General features: G+C 46.0%; 1 pseudogene; it reads left to right on the top strand.

Moving 5' to 3' along the window:
• The window catches only part of LOC135552096 (aminopeptidase Ey-like), a 57,388-nt pseudogene that overhangs the window by 23,927 nt on the left and 14,313 nt on the right, over positions 1-19,148 (top strand).

Here is a 19,148-nt window from a genome sequence, read left to right as displayed (position 1 = left end):
CTGTGTTAAAAGCTTTGACTCAGTTTCTCTCATTGTTTGGAATCCCTAAGGTCATTCAGAGTGATCAAGGATCTAATTTCACCTCTAATCTGTTTAGTCAGGTTCTTCAACAGCTCCATATTAAACACAATTTGTCTATCACGCGCAAAGTCAAGGAGCACTGGAACGTTCCGTCAAACATTTAAGTCTTTGTTGATAGGTTATTGTACTGAGATGGATAAGGATTGGGAGGAGGGGATGCCTTGGTTACTGTTAGCCGCTAGGGAGGTTTCACAGGAGAGCACAGGGTTCAGTCCAAATGACCTTGTTTTTGGACATAGGGTGCGTGGATTTTATCTGTTTTCCAGGATGACTGGAAGTCTCCCGAGCCTCCTCAGTCCCTGTTATCGTATGTGTGTGATTTCTGGTGACGGCTGTACGCCGCTGGTGAAATGGCTAAAGAGAAGTTATCATCTGCACAGGAGAGGATGAAGGGCATATTTGATCGCCGAACTGAGCCTCGTCACTTTAGTCCGGGTGACCAGGTTCTTGCTCTGCTGCCAATTGTTGGTTCTCCTTTTCAAGCCAAGTTTCAAGGTCCATATACAGTGGTGCGCCAGTGCACTGAGCAAAATTATCTAGTTGCCACTCCAGAACGGAGGAAAGCACACCAGCTGTGCCATGTTGTGCCATCTGTTAAAACCCTATTATGCACGTTCCTCTAAGACTGAACAGTAGGATTCTACAGAGGACGGTAAACCTGTTCTTTTGGCTGATACCGTTGTTTCCTTGGGTTCCAGTCGTGTTAGATCTGGGCATGAGGAGGAAGATGTTCCTGGTCCTGACGATTGTATATTGCAGAGGAGATTGTCTAAAATATCCAGTGTTTCTGAATTTCAGTCTTCTCACTCACCTACCTGTTGATTGGCGGAAAGAGATTTCCAGGTTTGTTTTCTGATACACCTACACGTACAAACTTAATAGAACATGATATTGACATTGGAGGTGCTGACTCCATTCGTCAGCGGTTCTATGGTTTCTTCAGAGAAACTGTGTTGATCAAGTCGGTGCAGCTAAGTTTGTGAGCAAGTTTGACCTGTTAAAAGCCTATTGGCAGGTGCCACTGATGACCAGGGCACGTGAAATCTCTGCCTTTATTACACCCTCCGGTCTATACTGGTATTCGGTTATGAGTTTCAGTCTGTAATGCACCTGCCACTTTTCAGCTCCTTGTGAATAGGGTTGGCTCCAGTCTGGTCAGGTGACCTGTTTATCTGGACGATGTAGTGATTTATGCAGATACTTGGGAGGAGAATCTGTCCAGTATTCAAGCCTTGTTAGTACCTCCTGGCTGCGGGTCGCCTCACTATCAATCTGGCTGAATGCGAGTTTGCTCAGTGAAGTGCATCCTGTTTGGGCTAAAGTGGTAGCTATTGATGCTTTAACACCACCAACTACTAAAAAGGAACTGATGCGTTTCTTGAGAATGATTGGTTATTACCGTAGTTTTTGTAATAACTTCTCCACTGTAGTCGCTCCCTTGACAGATCTGCTGAAAGCTAAGGCTGTTTACGTTTGGTCTACTTGTTGTCAACACACTTTGAAGATGCAAAGAGGTTGCTTACCTCAACTCCGGTGCTGGCTGCTCCTCGCGTGGATTTGTCATTTACCTTGCAGGTGGATGCTAGTCACGTGGGGGGCTGGTGGGGGCTGGTGGACGCTAGTCACGTGGGGGCTGGTGGACGCTAGTCACGTGGGGGCTGGTGGACGCTAGTCACGTGGGGGCTGGTGGACGCTAGTCACGTGGGGGCTGGTGGACGCTGGATGCTAGTCACGTGGGGGCTGGTGGACGCTAGTCACGTGGGGGCTGGTGGACGCTCAGTCACGTGGGGGCTGGTGGATGCTAGTCACGTGGGGGCAGGTGCAGTTTTGCTGCAAGCAGATGTGTCTGGGGTTGAGAGGCCTGTTAGTTTCTTTTCCAAAAAGTTTAACGATTATCAGTTGAACTACTCGGTCATTGAAAAGGAAGCGTTAGCAATCATTTTGGGCGCTACAACACTTCCCGAAGTGTATGTCGGGTCGGGGTAGTACCTATTGTGGTCCACACCGACCATAACCCCCTCACTTTTTTAGGTCCATGATGTGTCCAAACCAGAGGATAATGCGATGGTGTTTATTTTTACAATCATTCCATCTCGATGTGCGCACATCCGGGGGACTGAAAACGTGATTGCTGATGCGCTCTCTCGTGCGCCCTGTTCCTAAATGTTTACGTGACTGACCATTGTTTGTCATGTTCTCTCTGTCCTGTCTGCTCCCTCCTGGTCTTTTCTTATTTCCTCTTAAATGTTGCTTCCTGTGCGAAGGTTGCTGAGGTCTGGGGAGGAGGTTGGCTGGGGCAAATTGTAAGTGTGAACATGTAACCCCTCATCAATTTGTGGCGCAGAAGCTGTGTCAATTTGAAACTTAGAGGCTGATATTTTGTTCCGGGGTCCTTGTTGGGCCCGGTTTTATGGGGGAATGTGACGACCCTCCTCCCACTCTGTCTGCCGTATTCTCTCTTTGTTGTTTCCTTATTAGGATGCCCGGTGGGCGGAGTTGGGAGGGTCGTCAGCGACATGGGAAACACCTGGGCCCGGTGTGTCCCAGGATAAATACACCACTTCCCCATTCATGGAGGAGACTCTCCCCATGCAGACACCTTTATAGATTTTGTTGTGTTTCTTGGTGGTTTTTTGGTTGTTTGTGTTAGCATCTTTCAACACCCTGCATTATCACATTCATGCCTGCAAAACACTCACTTACACTACTGATTACTGATTACACACCATTGTGTATTATACTTAGTTACTTATTTAATAAATATATATTTTGTTACACCTTATCTCCACGTTGTCTCCCTTTGTTACGGGCTTTGAGCCGGTTCGTGACACTCTCTGTTTCTGTCTCTCCCCCTCTGTCTCTGTCTCCCCCTCTGTCTCTCCTCTCCCTCTGTCTCTCCTCCCCCTCTGTCTCTCCTCCCCCTCTGTCTCTCCCCCTCCCCCCGTCTGTCTCCCTCCTCCCCCTCTGTCTCTCCCCCCCCTCTGTCTCTCCTCCCCCCCCCTGTCTCTCCTCCCCCCCTCTGTCTCTCCCTCCCCCCTCTGTCTCTCCTCCCCCCTCTGTCTCTCCTCCCCCTCTGTCTCTCCTCCCCCCTCTGTCTCTCCTCCCCCCTCTGTCTCTCCTCCCCCCTCTGTCTCTCCCTCCCCCTCTGTCTCTCCTCCCCCCTTCTCTCCTCCCCCTCTGTCTGTCTCAATTTCTAGCACACTGTTTTCTTCTAGTTGAGATTTACGAAGACATTTCCTTTATACTGATGCTTTCTCTCTCAATTTCAATTCAGTAGACTTTATTGACATGGCAAGTTAAATGACTTACATTGTCAAAGTATATATATATCAACAATGGTGGGACCAACCTGACTGAGGAGACACATGACCTGCTAGTAGACCAGTGTCAACCTGACTGAGAAGACCAGTGTCAACCTGACTGAGAAGACACATGACCTGGTAGTAGACCAGTGTCAACCTGACTGAGAAGACATGACCTGGTAGTAGACCAGTGTCAACATGACTGAGGAGACACATGACCTGGTAGTAGACCAGTGTCAACTTGACTGAGAAGACACATGACCTGGTAGTAGACCAGTGTCAACATGACTGAGAAGACACATGACATGGTAGTAGACCAGTGTCAACATGACTGAGGAGACACATGACCTGGTAGTAGACCAGTGTCAACATGACTGAGAAGACCAGTGTCAACATGACTGAGAAGACACATGACCTGGTAGTGGACCAGTGTCAACCTGACTGAGAGACACATGACCTGGTAGTAGACCAGTGTCAACATGACTGAGAAGACCAGTGTCAACATGACTGAGAAGACACATGACCTGGTAGTGGACCAGTGTCAACCTGACTGAGGAGACACATGACCTGGTAGTAGACCAGTGTCAACATGACTGAGAAGACCAGTGTCAACATGACTGAGAAGACACATGACCTGGGAGGAGACACATGACCTGGTAGTAGACCAGTGTCAACATGACTGAGAAGACACATGACCTGGTAGTAGACCAGTGTCGACATGACTGAGAAGACACATGACCTGCTAGTAGACCAGTGTCAACATGACTGAGAAGACACATGACCTGGTAGTAGACCAGTGTCAACATGACTGAGAAGACACATGACCTGGTAGTAGACCAGTGTCGACATGACTGAGAAGACACATGACCTGGTAGTAGACCAGTGTCGACATGACTGAGAAGACACATGACCTGGTAGTAGACCAGTGTCAACATGACTGAGAAGACCAGTGTCAACATGACTGAGAAGACACATGACCTGGTAGTAGACCAGTGTCAACATGACTGAGAAGACCAGTGTCAACATGACTGAGAAGACACATGACCTGGTAGTAGACCAGTGTCAACATGACTGAGAAGACACATGACCTGGTAGTAGACCAGTGTCAACATGACTGAGAAGACCAGTGTCAACATGACTGAGAAGACACATGACCTGCTAGTAGACCAGTGTCAACATGACTGAGAAGACCAGTGTCAACATGACTGAGTAGACACATGACCTGGTAGTAGACCAGTGTCAACATGACTGAGAAGACCAGTGTCAACATGACTGAGGAGACACATGACCTGGTAGTAGACCAGTGTTAACATGACTGAGAAGACCAGTGTCAACATGACTGAGAAGACACATGACCTGGTAGTAGACCAGTGGCAACATGACTGAGAAGACTAGTGTCAACATGACTGAGAAGACACATGCCATGGTAGTAGACCAGTGTCAACATGACTGAGAAGACACATGACCTGGTAGTAGACCAGTGTCAACATGACTGAGAAGACACATGACCTGGTAGTAGACTAGTGTCAACATGACTGAGAAGACACATGCCATGGTAGTAGACCAATGTCAACCTGACTGAGAAGACACATGATCTGGTAGTAGACCAGTGTCAACATGACTGAGAAGACACATGACCTGGTAGTAGACTAGTGTCAACATGACTGAGAAGACACATGCCATGGAAGTAGACCAGTGTCAACATGACTGAGAAGACACATGACCTGGTAGTAGACCAGTGTCAACATGACTGAGAAGACACATGACATAGTAGTAGACCAGTGTCAACATGACTGAGAAGACACATGACCTGGTAGTAGACCAGTGTCAACATGACTGAGAAGACACATGACATGGTAGTAGACCAGTGTCAACATGACTGAGAAGACACATGACATGGTAGTAGACCAGTGTCAACATGACTGAGAAGACACATGACATGGTAGTAGACCAGTGTCAACATGACTGAGAAGACACATGACCTGGTAGTAGACCAGTGTAAACATGACTGAGAAGACACATGACCTGGTAGTAGACCAGTGTCGACATGACTGAGAAGACACATGACCTGCTAGTAGACCAGTGTCAACATGACTGAGAAGACACATGACCTGGTAGTAGACCAGTGTCAACATGACTGAGAAGACCAGTGTCAACATGACTGAGAAGACACATGACCTGGTAGTAGACCAGTGTCAACATGACTGAGAAGACCAGTGTCAACATGACTGAGAAGACACATGACCTGGTAGTAGACCAGTGTCAACATGACTGAGAAGACCAGTGTCAACATGACTGAGAAGACACATGACCTGGTAGTAGACCAGTGTCAACATGACTGAGAAGACCAGTGTCAACATGACTGAGAAGACACATGACCTGGTAGTAGACCAGTGTCAACATGACTGAGAAGACACATGACCTGGTAGTAGACCAGTGTCAACATGACTGAGAAGACACATGACCTGCTAGTAGACCAGTGTCAACATGACTGAGAAGACACATGACCTGGTAGTAGACCAGTGTCAACATGACTGAGAAGACCAGTGTCAACATGACTGAGAAGACACATGACCTGGTAGTAGACCAGTGGCAACATGACTGAGAAGACTAGTGTCAACATGACTGAGAAGACACATGCCATGGTAGTAGACCAGTGTCAACATGACTGAGAAGACACATGACCTGGTAGTAGACCAGTGTCAACATGACTGAGAAGACACATGACCTGGTAGTAGACTAGTGTCAACATGACTGAGAAGACACATGCCATGGTAGTAGACCAGTGTCAACCTGACTGAGAAGACACATGATCTGGTAGTAGACCAGTGTCAACATGACTGAGAAGACACATGACCTGGTAGTAGACTAGTGTCAACATGACTGAGAAGACACATGCCATGGTAGTAGACCAGTGTCAACATGACTGAGAAGACACATGACCTGGTAGTAGACCAGTGTCAACATGACTGAGAAGACACATGACATAGTAGTAGACCAGTGTCAACATGACTGAGAAGACACATGACCTGGTAGTAGACCAGTGTCAACATGACTGAGAAGACACATGACATGGTAGTAGACCAGTGTCAACATGACTGAGAAGACACATGACATGGTAGTAGACCAGTGTCAACATGACTGAGAAGACATGACATGGTAGTAGACCAGTGTCAACATGACTGAGAAGACACATGACCCTGGTAGTAGACCAGTGTCAACATGATTGAGAGACACATGACATGGTAGTAGACCAGTGTCAACATGACTGAGAAGACACATGACATGGTAGTAGACCAGTGTCAACATGACTGAGAAGACACATGACATGGTAGTAGACCAGTGTCAACATGACTGAGAAGACATGACCTGGTAGTAGACCAGTGTAAACATGACTGAGAAGACACATGACCTGGTAGTAGACCAGTGTCGACATGACTGAGAAGACACATGACCTGCTAGTAGACCAGTGTCAACATGACTGAGAAGACACATGACCTGGTAGTAGACCAGTGTCAACATGACTGAGAAGACCAGTGTCAACATGACTGAGAAGACACATGACCTGGTAGTAGACCAGTGTCAACATGACTGAGAAGACCAGTGTCAACATGACTGAGAAGACACATGACCTGGTAGTAGACCAGTGTCAACATGACTGAGAAGACACATGACCTGGTAGTAGACCAGTGTCAACATGACTGAGAAGACACATGACCTGCTAGTAGACCAGTGTCAACATGACTGAGAAGACACATGACCTGGTAGTAGACCAGTGTCAACATGACTGAGAAGACCAGTGTCAACATGACTGAGAAGACACATGACCTGGTAGTAGACCAGTGGCAACATGACTGAGAAGACTAGTGTCAACATGACTGAGAAGACACATGCCATGGTAGTAGACCAGTGTCAACATGACTGAGAAGACACATGACCTGGTAGTAGACCAGTGTCAACATGACTGAGAAGACACATGACTTGGTAGTAGACTAGTGTCAACATGACTGAGAAGACACATGCCATGGTAGTAGACCAGTGTCAACCTGACTGAGAAGACACATGATCTGGTAGTAGACCAGTGTCAACATGACTGAGAAGACACATGACCTGGTAGTAGACTAGTGTCAACATGACTGAGAAGACACATGCCATGGTAGTAGACCAGTGTCAACATGACTGAGAAGACACATGACCTGGTAGTAGACCAGTGTCAACATGACTGAGAAGACACATGACATAGTAGTAGACCAGTGTCAACATGACTGAGAAGACACATGACCTGGTAGTAGACCAGTGTCAACATGACTGAGAAGACACATGACATGGTAGTAGACCAGTGTCAACATGACTGAGAAGACACATGCCATGGTAGTAGACCAGTGTCAACATGACTGAGAAGACACATGACCTGGTAGTAGACCAGTGTCAACATGACTGAGAAGACACATGACATAGTAGTAGACCAGTGTCAACATGACTGAGAAGACACATGACCTGGTAGTAGACCAGTGTCAACATGACTGAGAAGACACATGACATGGTAGTAGACCAGTGTCAACATGACTGAGAAGACACATGACATGGTAGTAGACCAGTGTCAACATGACTGAGAAGACACATGACATGGTAGTAGACCAGTGTCAACATGACTGAGAAGACACATGACCTGGTAGTAGACCAGTGTCAACATGATTGAGAGACACATGACATGGTAGTAGACCAGTGTCAACATGACTGAGAAGACCAGTGTCAACATGACTGAGAAGACACATGACCTGGTAGTAGACCAGTGTCAACATGACTGAGAAGACCAGTGTCAACATGACTGAGAAGACACATGACCTGGTAGTAGACCAGTGTCAACATGACTGAGAAGACACATGACCTGGTAGTAGACCAGTGTCAACATGACTGAGAAGACCAGTGTCAACATGACTGAGAAGACACATGACCTGCTAGTAGACCAGTGTCAACATGACTGAGAAGACACATGACCTGGTAGTAGACCAGTGTCAACATGACTGAGAAGACCAGTGTCAACATGACTGAGAAGACACATGACCTGGTAGTAGACCAGTGTCAACATGACTGAGAAGACCAGTGTCAACATGACTGAGAAGACACATGACCTGGTAGTAGACCAGTGTCAACATGACTGAGAAGACACATGACCTGGTAGTAGACCAGTGTCAACATGACTGAGAAGACCAGTGTCAACATGACTGAGAAGACACACATGACCTGCTAGTAGACCAGTGTCAACATGACTGAGAAGACACATGACCTGGTAGTAGACCAGTGTCAACATGACTGAGAAGACCAGTGTCAACATGACTGAGAAGACACATGACCTGGTAGTAGACCAGTGTCAACATGACTGAGAAGACCAGTGTCAACATGACTGAGGAGACACATGACCTGGTAGTAGACCAGTGTTAACATGACTGAGAAGACCAGTGTCAACATGACTGAGAAGACACATGACCTGGTAGTAGACCAGTGGCAACATGACTGAGAAGACTAGTGTCAACATGACTGAGAAGACACATGCCATGGTAGTAGACCAGTGTCAACATGACTGAGAAGACACATGACCTGGTAGTAGACCAGTGTCAACATGACTGAGAAGACACATGACCTGGTAGTAGACTAGTGTCAACATGACTGAGAAGACACATGCCATGGTAGTAGACCAGTGTCAACCTGACTGAGAAGACACATGATCTGGTAGTAGACCAGTGTCAACATGACTGAGAAGACACATGACCTGGTAGTAGACTAGTGTCAACATGACTGAGAAGACACATGCCATGGTAGTAGACCAGTGTCAACATGACTGAGAAGACACATGACCTGGTAGTAGACCAGTGTCAACATGACTGAGAAGACACATGACATAGTAGTAGACCAGTGTCAACATGACTGAGAAGACACATGACCTGGTAGTAGACCAGTGTCAACATGACTGAGAAGACACATGACATGGTAGTAGACCAGTGTCAACATGACTGAGAAGACACATGACCTGGTAGTAGACCAGTGTCAACATGACTGAGAAGACACATGACCTGGTAGTAGACCAGTGTCAACATGACTGAGAAGACACATGACCTGGTAGTAGACCAGTGTCAACATGACTGAGAAGACACATGACCTGGTAGTAGACCAGTGTCGACATGACTGAGAAGACACATGACCTGCTAGTAGACCAGTGTCAACATGACTGAGAAGACCAGTGTCAACATGACTGAGAAGACACATGACCTGGTAGTAGACCAGTGTCAACATGACTGAGAAGACCAGTGTCAACATGACTGAGAAGACACATGACCTGGTAGTAGACCAGTGTCAACATGACTGAGAAGACACATGACCTGGTAGTAGACCAGTGTCAACATGACTGAGAAGACCAGTGTCAACATGACTGAGAAGACACATGACATGGTAGTAGACCAGTGTCAACATGACTGAGAAGACACATGACCTGGTAGTAGACCAGTGTCAACATGACTGAGAAGACACATGACCTGGTAGTAGACCAGTGTCGACATGACTGAGAAGACACATGACCTGCTAGTAGACCAGTGTCAACATGACTGAGAAGACACATGACCTGGTAGTAGACCAGTGTCAACATGACTGAGAAGACCAGTGTCAACATGACTGAGAGACACATGACCTGGTAGTAGACCAGTGTCAACATGACTGAGAAGACCAGTGTCAACATGACTGAGAAGACACATGACCTGGTAGTAGACCAGTGTCAACATGACTGAGAAGACACATGACCTGGTAGTAGACCAGTGTCAACATGACTGAGAAGACACATGACCTGCTAGTAGACCAGTGTCAACATGACTGAGAAGACACATGACCTGGTAGTAGACCAGTGTCAACATGACTGAGAAGACCAGTGTCAACATGACTGAGAAGACACATGACCTGTAGTAGACCAGTGGCAACATGACTGAGAAGACTAGTGTCAACATGACTGAGAAGACACATGCCATGGTAGTAGACCAGTGTCAACATGACTGAGAAGACACATGACCTGGTAGTAGACCAGTGTCAACATGACTGAGAAGATACATGACCTGGTAGTAGACTAGTGTCAACATGACTGAGAAGACACATGCCATGGTAGTAGACCAGTGTCAACCTGACTGAGAAGACACATGCCATGGTAGTAGACCAGTGTCAACATGACTGAGAAGACACATGACCTGGTAGTAGACCAGTGTCAACATGACTGAGAAGACACATGACATAGTAGTAGACCAGTGTCAACATGACTGAGAAGACACATGACCTGGTAGTAGACCAGTGTCAACATGACTGAGAAGACACATGACATGGTAGTAGACCAGTGTCAACATGACTGAGAAGACACATGACATGGTAGTAGACCAGTGTCAACATGACTGAGAAGACACATGACATGGTAGTAGACCAGTGTCAACATGACTGAGAAGACACATGACCTGGTAGTAGACCAGTGTCAACATGATTGAGAGACACATGACATGGTAGTAGACCAGTGTCAACATGACTGAGAAGACACATGACCTGGTAGTAGACCAGTGTCAACATGACTGAGAAGACACATGACCTGGTAGTAGACCAGTGTCAACATGACTGAGAAGACACATGACCTGGTAGTAGACCAGTGTCAACATGACTGAGAAGACCAGTGTCAACATGACTGAGAAGACACATGACCTGGTAGTAGACCAGTGTCAACATGACTGAGAAGACCAGTGTCAACATGACTGAGAAGACACATGACCTGGTAGTAGACCAGTGTCAACATGACTGAGAAGACACATGACCTGGTAGTAGACCAGTGTCAACATGACTGAGAAGACCAGTGTCAACATGACTGAGAAGACACATGACCTGCTAGTAGACCAATGTCAACATGACTGGAGAAGACACATGACCTGGTAGTAGACCAGTGTCAACATGACTGAGAAGACCAGTGTCAACATGACTGAGAAGACACATGACCTGGTAGTAGACCAGTGTCAACATGACTGAGAAGACCAGTGTCAACATGACTGAGGAGACACATGACCTGGTAGTAGACCAGTGTTAACATGACTGAGAAGACCAGTGTCAACATGACTGAGAAGACACATGACCTGGTAGTAGACCAGTGGCAACATGACTGAGAAGACTAGTGTCAACATGACTGAGAAGACACATGCCATGGGTAGTAGACCAGTGTCAACATGACTGAGAAGACACATGACCTGGTAGTAGACCAGTGTCAACATGACTGAGAAGACACATGACCTGGTAGTAGACTAGTGTCAACATGACTGAGAAGACACATGCCATGGTAGTAGACCAGTGTCAACCTGACTGAGAAGACACATGATCTGGTAGTAGACCAGTGTCAACATGACTGAGAAGACACATGCCATGGTAGTAGACCAGTGTCAACATGACTGAGAAGACACATGACCTGGTAGTAGACCAGTGTCAACATGACTGAGAAGACACATGACCTGGTAGTAGACCAGTGTCGACATGACTGAGAAGACACATGACCTGCTAGTAGACCAGTGTCAACATGACTGAGAAGACACATGACCTGGTAGTAGACCAGTGTCAACATGACTGAGAAGACACATGACCTGGACCAGTGTCAGACTGGACCAGTGTCAACATGACTGAGAAGACACATGACCTGGTAGTAGACCAGTGTCAACATGACTGAGAAGACACATGACCTGGTAGTAGACCAGTGTCAACATGACTGAGAAGACCAGTGTCAACATGACTGAGAAGACACATGACCTGGTAGTAGACCAGTGTCAACATGACTGAGAAGACACATGACCTGGTAGTAGACCAGTGTCAACATGACTGGTAGAAGACCAGTGTCAACATGACTGAGAAGACACATGACCTGGTAGTAGACCAGTGTCAACATGACTGAGAAGACCAGTGTCACATGACTGAGGAGACACATGACCTGGTAGTAGACCAGTGTTAACATGACTGAGAAGACCAGTGTCAACATGACTGAGAAGACACATGACCTGGTAGTAGAAGTGGCAACATGACTGAGAAGACTAGTGTCAACATGACTGAGAAGACACATGCCATGGTAGTAGACCAGTGTCAACATGACTGAGAAGACACATGACCTGGTAGTAGACCAGTGTCAACATGACTGAGAAGACACATGACCTGGTAGTAGACTAGTGTCAACATGACTGAGAAGACACATGCCATGGTAGTAGACCAGTGTCAACCTGACTGAGAAGACACATGATCTGGTAGTAGACCAGTGTCAACATGACTGAGAAGACACATGACCTGGTAGTAGACTAGTGTCAACATGACTGAGAAGACACATGCCATGGTAGTAGACCAGTGTCAACATGACTGAAAGACACATGACATGGTAGACCAGTGTCAACATGACTGAGAAGACACATGACCTGGTAGTAGACCAGTGTCAAGGACATGATTGAGAGACACATGACATGGTAGTAGACCCAGTGTCAACATGACTGAGAAGACAAATGACCTGGTAGTAGACCAGTGTCATACATGACTGAGAAGACAAATGACATGGTATGAAAGACCAAACAAAACTAAATGGGAAAAATGATTGACATTGGCACTTTTCACTGGCTGTCCCTCACGTTGTGGCAGGAGGACATATATTTGGCTGTCAAAATTGCACAGTTTAGTTTTTCACCCAATAAATATTGGATTTTAGTTTCAAATTCTGGGAAAGAATTTGGAAAGAATTTGGGAAAGAAATATCTTAGGTCTGAGTATTTGTCATAGTGTAATAGGAAATGCAGCTCTGTCTCAACCTCTCCCTGGAGCAGCACAGCCTGTCCTCTCTGGGCAGCCAGGTTTGTCTGTGATGACCGGTCTCTATAGCCAGACTGTGCTCACTGAGTCTGTACCTAGTCAGTGTTTTCTATCAGTCACAGTTTTCTATCATAGCCTGACACCATGTACCGTCTGTTTAGAGACAAATAGCATTGAAGTACTTTGAATTTTGTGGTGTCTTTCCAAAATGATATATTTTTCATTTTTGCTTTGATGGGGATTTTCTGAGTGCTGGTTTATGGGTTTTTGGGTTAGGGCCTCAGAACCAGCTGGCTGAGTTCTGTCCTGAGGCTCTATGGGGTTGGTTTGGGTGGTGAACTGAGCCTCAGAACCAGCTGGCTGAGTGCTGTCCTGAGGCTCTATGGGGTTGGTTTGGGTTAGTGAACTGAGCCTCAGAACCAGCTGGCTGAGTGCTGTCCTGAGGCTCTATGGGGTTGGTTTGGGTTTGTGAACTGGGCCTCAGAACCAGCTGGCTGAGTGCTGTCCTGGAGGCTCTATGGGGTTGGTTTGGGTTTGTGAACTGGGCCTCAGAACCAGCTGGCTGAGTGCTGTCCTGAGGCTCTATGGGGTTGGTTTGGGTTGGTGAACTCAGCCTCAGAACCAGCTGGCTGAGGGGACTCTTCTCTTGTTTCATCTCTTGACATTGTAGAGCTGTGTGATGGATGTTTTGGGGTCACTTGTTTTTAGATGGTTCTAAAATGAATTATCTTTTTTTTATTTGAATGATGGCCCAGTTCTGCTCTACATGTGTTATTTTGAGGTTTTCTTTGCACATGCAATACAGTCTTGCAAAACTCTGCATGCAGTATTTCGATTGGATGTTTGTCCCATTTGGAAAATTCGTTATGTGACGTCCCTCCCACTCTGTGACGTCCCTCCCACTCTCCAGACGTCCCTCCCACTCTGTGACGTCCCTCCCACTCTGTGACGTCCCTCCCCACTCTGTGACGTCCCTCCACTCTGTGACGTCCCTCCCACTCTGTGACGCCCCTACCACTCTGTGACGTCCCTCCCACTCTGTGACGCATCCCTCCCACTCTGTGACGTCCCTCCCACTCTGTGACGTCCCTCCCCACTCTGTGGACGTCCCTCCCACTCTGTGACGTCCCTCCCACTCTGTGACGTCCCTCCCCACTCTGTGACGCGCCCTCCCACTCTGTGACGTCCCCTCGTACTCTGTGACGTCCCTCGTACTCTGTGACGTCCCTCGCATTTCAGACGCCCCTCGTACTCTGTGACGTCCCCTCGTACTCTGTGGCGTCCCTCGTACTCTGTGACGTCCCTCGTACTCTGTGACGTCCACTTCGTACTCTGTGACGTCCTCGTACTCTGTGACGTCCCTCGTACCCTGTGACGTCCTCGTACTCTGACGTCCCGTACTCTGTGACGTCCCCCGTACTCTGTGACGTCCTCGTACTCCTGTGACGTCCCTCCCACTCTGTGACGCCCCTCCCACTCTGTCCTGCCGAATTCTCCTTCTTTGCTCTTGTTTTCCTTAATAGGAAAATGCAGCTGTTCCCCATTCACCGAGGAGACGCTCCATGCAGACACAGACAGATTATGCTCTTCTTGCTTTCTCAGCTCATTCACAGTGAAAGCTGTGTTGCTGATATTTAGTCCTAGATACGTGTAGTTTTTGGTGTGTTCTAATAGAACTATGTCCAACATAATTTATAATCCTGATTTCTGACTTTTTTTTTAGCTTAACGGTCAGAGCCCAGGTCTGACAGACCCTCCTTAGTGGGAGACAGCAGCACCAGGTCATCTGTCTACAGATGGAGGACACTTGATTTCAGGGTTGTGTCGGGTGATACCAGGTGACAGTCTTCTGTTTTGCAGTTTTTATTTAAGTTTTAACCTTTATTTAACTCGGCAAGTCAGTTAAGATCAAATTATTATTTTCAATGACGGCCTAGGAACAGTTAACTGCCTTTTTCAGGGCAGAACGAGCAGATTTTTACTTTGTCAGCTCGGGATTTGATCTAGCAACCTTTTGGTTACTGGCCCAACACTATAATCACTAGGCTACCCTGCCGCCTCAAAATGTTGATCTTAAATAGTGTTGGACATATTGCTTGTTGCCAATTTGAACCACACATTTGTTTTAGTGTACATTGATTAATAATATATGTTTCCTCAATACCACTTTCTGTTAGTTTATAAAAAGAGCCTTGTGCCAAATTAAATCAAATTCTTCAAAGTCAAAGGATTCAAAGTCTACAGAACATGTGTAGATGTGCCTTTGTTTTGGTATGCTTGTTTGTCAGTTAGTGGGAGGGTGGAAATGTGGTCTGTTGTACAACGGTTTACAAATCCAATCTGGTTCAGTTAGTGTGGAGGGTGGAAATGGGTCTGTTTGTACCATCGGTTTTAAAATCCAATCTGGTTCAGTTAGTGTGGAGGGTGTAAATGTGGTCTGTTGTACCATCGGTTTTTACAAATCCAATCTGGCGTCTGTGTTGGACGTTGTGTTCATTAAGACAATTATGCGTCTGCTATTTATGATACTGCAGAATGTTCCCCAAGTTGCTGTTAATGCAAATTCCTCTAATTATTTGGGTCAAAGTTGTCTTCATTTTTATGATTGTGATCTCTCTCTGTTCTCTCTCTCAATTCAATTTCAATTCAAGGGGCTTTATTAGCATGGGAATCATATGTTAACATTGCCAAAGCAAGTGAAATAGATAAACAAAAAGTGAAATAAACAATCCAAAATTATCAGTGAACATTATACTCAAAGTTCCAAAAGAATAAAGACATTTCAAATGCCAGTGTTTGTGGGTGTAATCTGAGATAGTCAGGTATTCTGTCACTGTGTACTCTGTTTAGGGCCAAATAGCATTCTTGTTTGCTCTGTTTTTTTGTAAATTCTATGTAATGTGTCAAGTAATAATCTTTTGTTTCTCATGTTTTGGTTGGGTCTAATTGTGTTTCTGTCGGGGCTCTGTGGGGTCTGTTTGTGTTAGTGAACAGAGCCCCAGACAAGCTTGCTTAGGACTCTTCTCCAGATCATCTCTCTGTAGGTGATGGCTTTGTTCTGGAAGGTTTGGAATCGTTTCTTTTTAGGTGGTTGTAAATTAACAGCTTTTTAAGATTTGATAATAAGCGGGTATCGGCCTAATTCTGCTCTGCATGCATTATTTGGTGTTTTACGTTGTACATTTATAATACAGGATATTTTTGTAGAATTCTGCATGCAGTCTCTCAATTTGGTGTTTGTCACATTTAGTGAATTCTTGGTTGGTGTGGAGCGGACCCCAGACCCCACACCTCATAAAGGACAGGTATTTAACTCATTCTATTATTTTAGCCAGAACGTAATTGGTATGTCACATTTAATGTTCCTTTAATGGCATAGAAGACCCTTCTTGCTTTGTGTCTCAGATCGCTCACAGCTTTTTGAAGTTACCTGTGGCGCTGATGTTTAGGCCAAGGTATATATAGTTTTTTTTGTGTGCTCTAGGGCAATGGTGTCCAGATGGAATTTGTATTTGTGGTCCTGGCGACTGGACCTTTTTGAACACAATTATTTTTTATCTTACTGAGATTTACTGTCAGGGCCCAGGTCTGACAGAATCTGTCTGGAAGATCTAGGTGCTGCTGTAGGCCCTCCTTGGTTGGTGACTGAAGCACCAGATCATCAGCAAACAGTAGACATTAGACTTCAGATTCTAGTAGGAGGCCGGGTGCTGCCGACTTTTCTTAGTGCCCGCGCCAACTACGTTGATATATTTGTTGAAGAGGTGGGGCTCAAGCTGCATCCCTATCTCACCCCACGGGCCTGTGGAAAGAAATGTGTTTTTTGCCAATTTTAACTGAACACTTGTTGTTGTGTACATTCATTTTATAATGTTGTATGTTTTCCTCCAACAACACTTTCCATCAAATGTATGGCAGGACCTTATTCCAAATTGAATCAAAAAGCTTTTATTGAAATCAACAATAAGTCTTTGCCTTTGTTTCAATTTGTTTGTTAATTAGTGTGTGCAGGGTGAATACGTGGTCATACGGTAATTTGGTAAAAAGCTAATTTTACATTTGCTCAGTACATTGTTTTCACTTTTCGCTGAGGAATGTATGAGTCTGCTGTTAATGATTACGCAGAGGATTTTTCCCAAGGTTGCTGTTGACGATATCCCACAGTAGTTAATGGGGTCAAGTTTGTCTCCACTTTTGTGGATTGGGGTGATCAGTCCTTACTTCCAAATATTAGGGAAGAGGCCAGAGCTGAGGATGATGTTAAACAGTTTAAGTGGAATGTGTGGTCTGTATGTTTTATCATATCATTTGGATACCATCAACACCACAGGCCGTTTTGAGTTGGAGACTTTGTATTTTGTCCTGTCGTTCATTCAATGTAATTGGAGAATTAAGTGGGTTCTGGTAGTCTTTAATAGTTAATTCTAAGATTTGTATTTGATCATGTATATATATATATATATATATCTCTTTCTCTCCCTCTCTTTCTCTCTCTCCCCCTGTCTCTATCTCTCTCTGTCTCTCTGCAACTAACACCACAGGTCCACAGACAGGCTAATAGTTGATCCTTTAACTGAGGAGTGAAAAGACAGAGCGTGACGAGTACCGGAGACCACAGGTTGCTCTGCCATCTCCCTGTTACCACCTCCAGCAAGGCATCAGCTATGGCTAAAGGCTTCTACATCAGTAAGAACATGGGGCTAGCATGTCTTCTGATGGGGCTGTAACAGTGGTCATCATCATAGCCCTGGCAGCAGTCTACGATAAAGAAAAAGACCGAGAACCAGAATAAACCTGTGGATGGTGTGGCCATGTTGACCACTGCACTCTCCAACCACCTCCTCCACCCTCTCCCTCCTAAAGACCCCTGGGAACACTACAGACTGCCTGACTCCCTGTCTCCTGTCTCCTACAACATCACCCTCTGGCCTCGACTGGTTGTCAACGCCTCTTCTGGCCTCTTCATCTTCACAGGACAGTCAGCTGTGGTGTTCCAGTGAGAAGGACACAGATCTGATCGTCATCCACTGTAACAAGCTGAACCTGACTCTGCTCAACGGCCACCATGCTAGACTGACTGGCCTGGATGGAGCGACTGCTCCCACCGTAAAGACAGCTGGCTGCAGGTGAAGACGGAGTACCTGGTCATTCAGCTGAATGGAAGCTAACTGCTGGGAAGTCCTATAGACTTTCAACAGACTTCCAGGGAGAGCTGGCTGATGACCTGAAAGGATTCTATAGGAGTGAATATACAGAAGATGGTGGTAAAGTAAGTACCAACTGATACTAGATACAGTAGACCCCTGGATGATACTAGATACAGTAGCCCCTTGGATGATACTAGATACAGTAGACCCCCTGGATGATACTAGATACAGTAGACCCCTGGTCCTTCCTCTCTCTGATACTAGACCTGATGATATTTTGATACAGTGGACCCTGGATGATACTAGATACAGTAGACCCCTGGATGATACTAGATACAGTAGACCCCTGGATGATACTAGATACAGTAGACCCCTGGATGATACTAGATACAGTAGACCCCTGGATGATACTAGATACAGTAGACCCCTGGATGATACTAGATACAGTAGACCCCTGGATGATACTAGATACAGTAGACCCCTGGATGATACTAGATACAGTAGACCCCTGGATGATACTAGATACAGTAGACCCCTGGATGATACTAGATACAGTAGACCCCTGGATGATACTAGATACAGTAGACCCCTGGATGATACTAGATACAGTAGACCCCTGGATGATACTAGATACAGTAGACCCCTGGATGATACTAGATACAGTAGACCCCTGGAGTGATACTAGATACAGTAGACCCCTGGGTGATACTAGATACAGTAGACCCCCTGGATGATACTAGATACAGTAGACCCCTGGATGATACTAGATACAGTAGAC

This window comes from Oncorhynchus masou, chromosome 2 (assembly GCF_036934945.1).
Source record: "Oncorhynchus masou masou isolate Uvic2021 chromosome 2, UVic_Omas_1.1, whole genome shotgun sequence".
NCBI lineage: Eukaryota > Metazoa > Chordata > Actinopteri > Salmoniformes > Salmonidae > Oncorhynchus > Oncorhynchus masou.
This window is presented reverse-complemented; position numbering and strand designations above follow the sequence as displayed.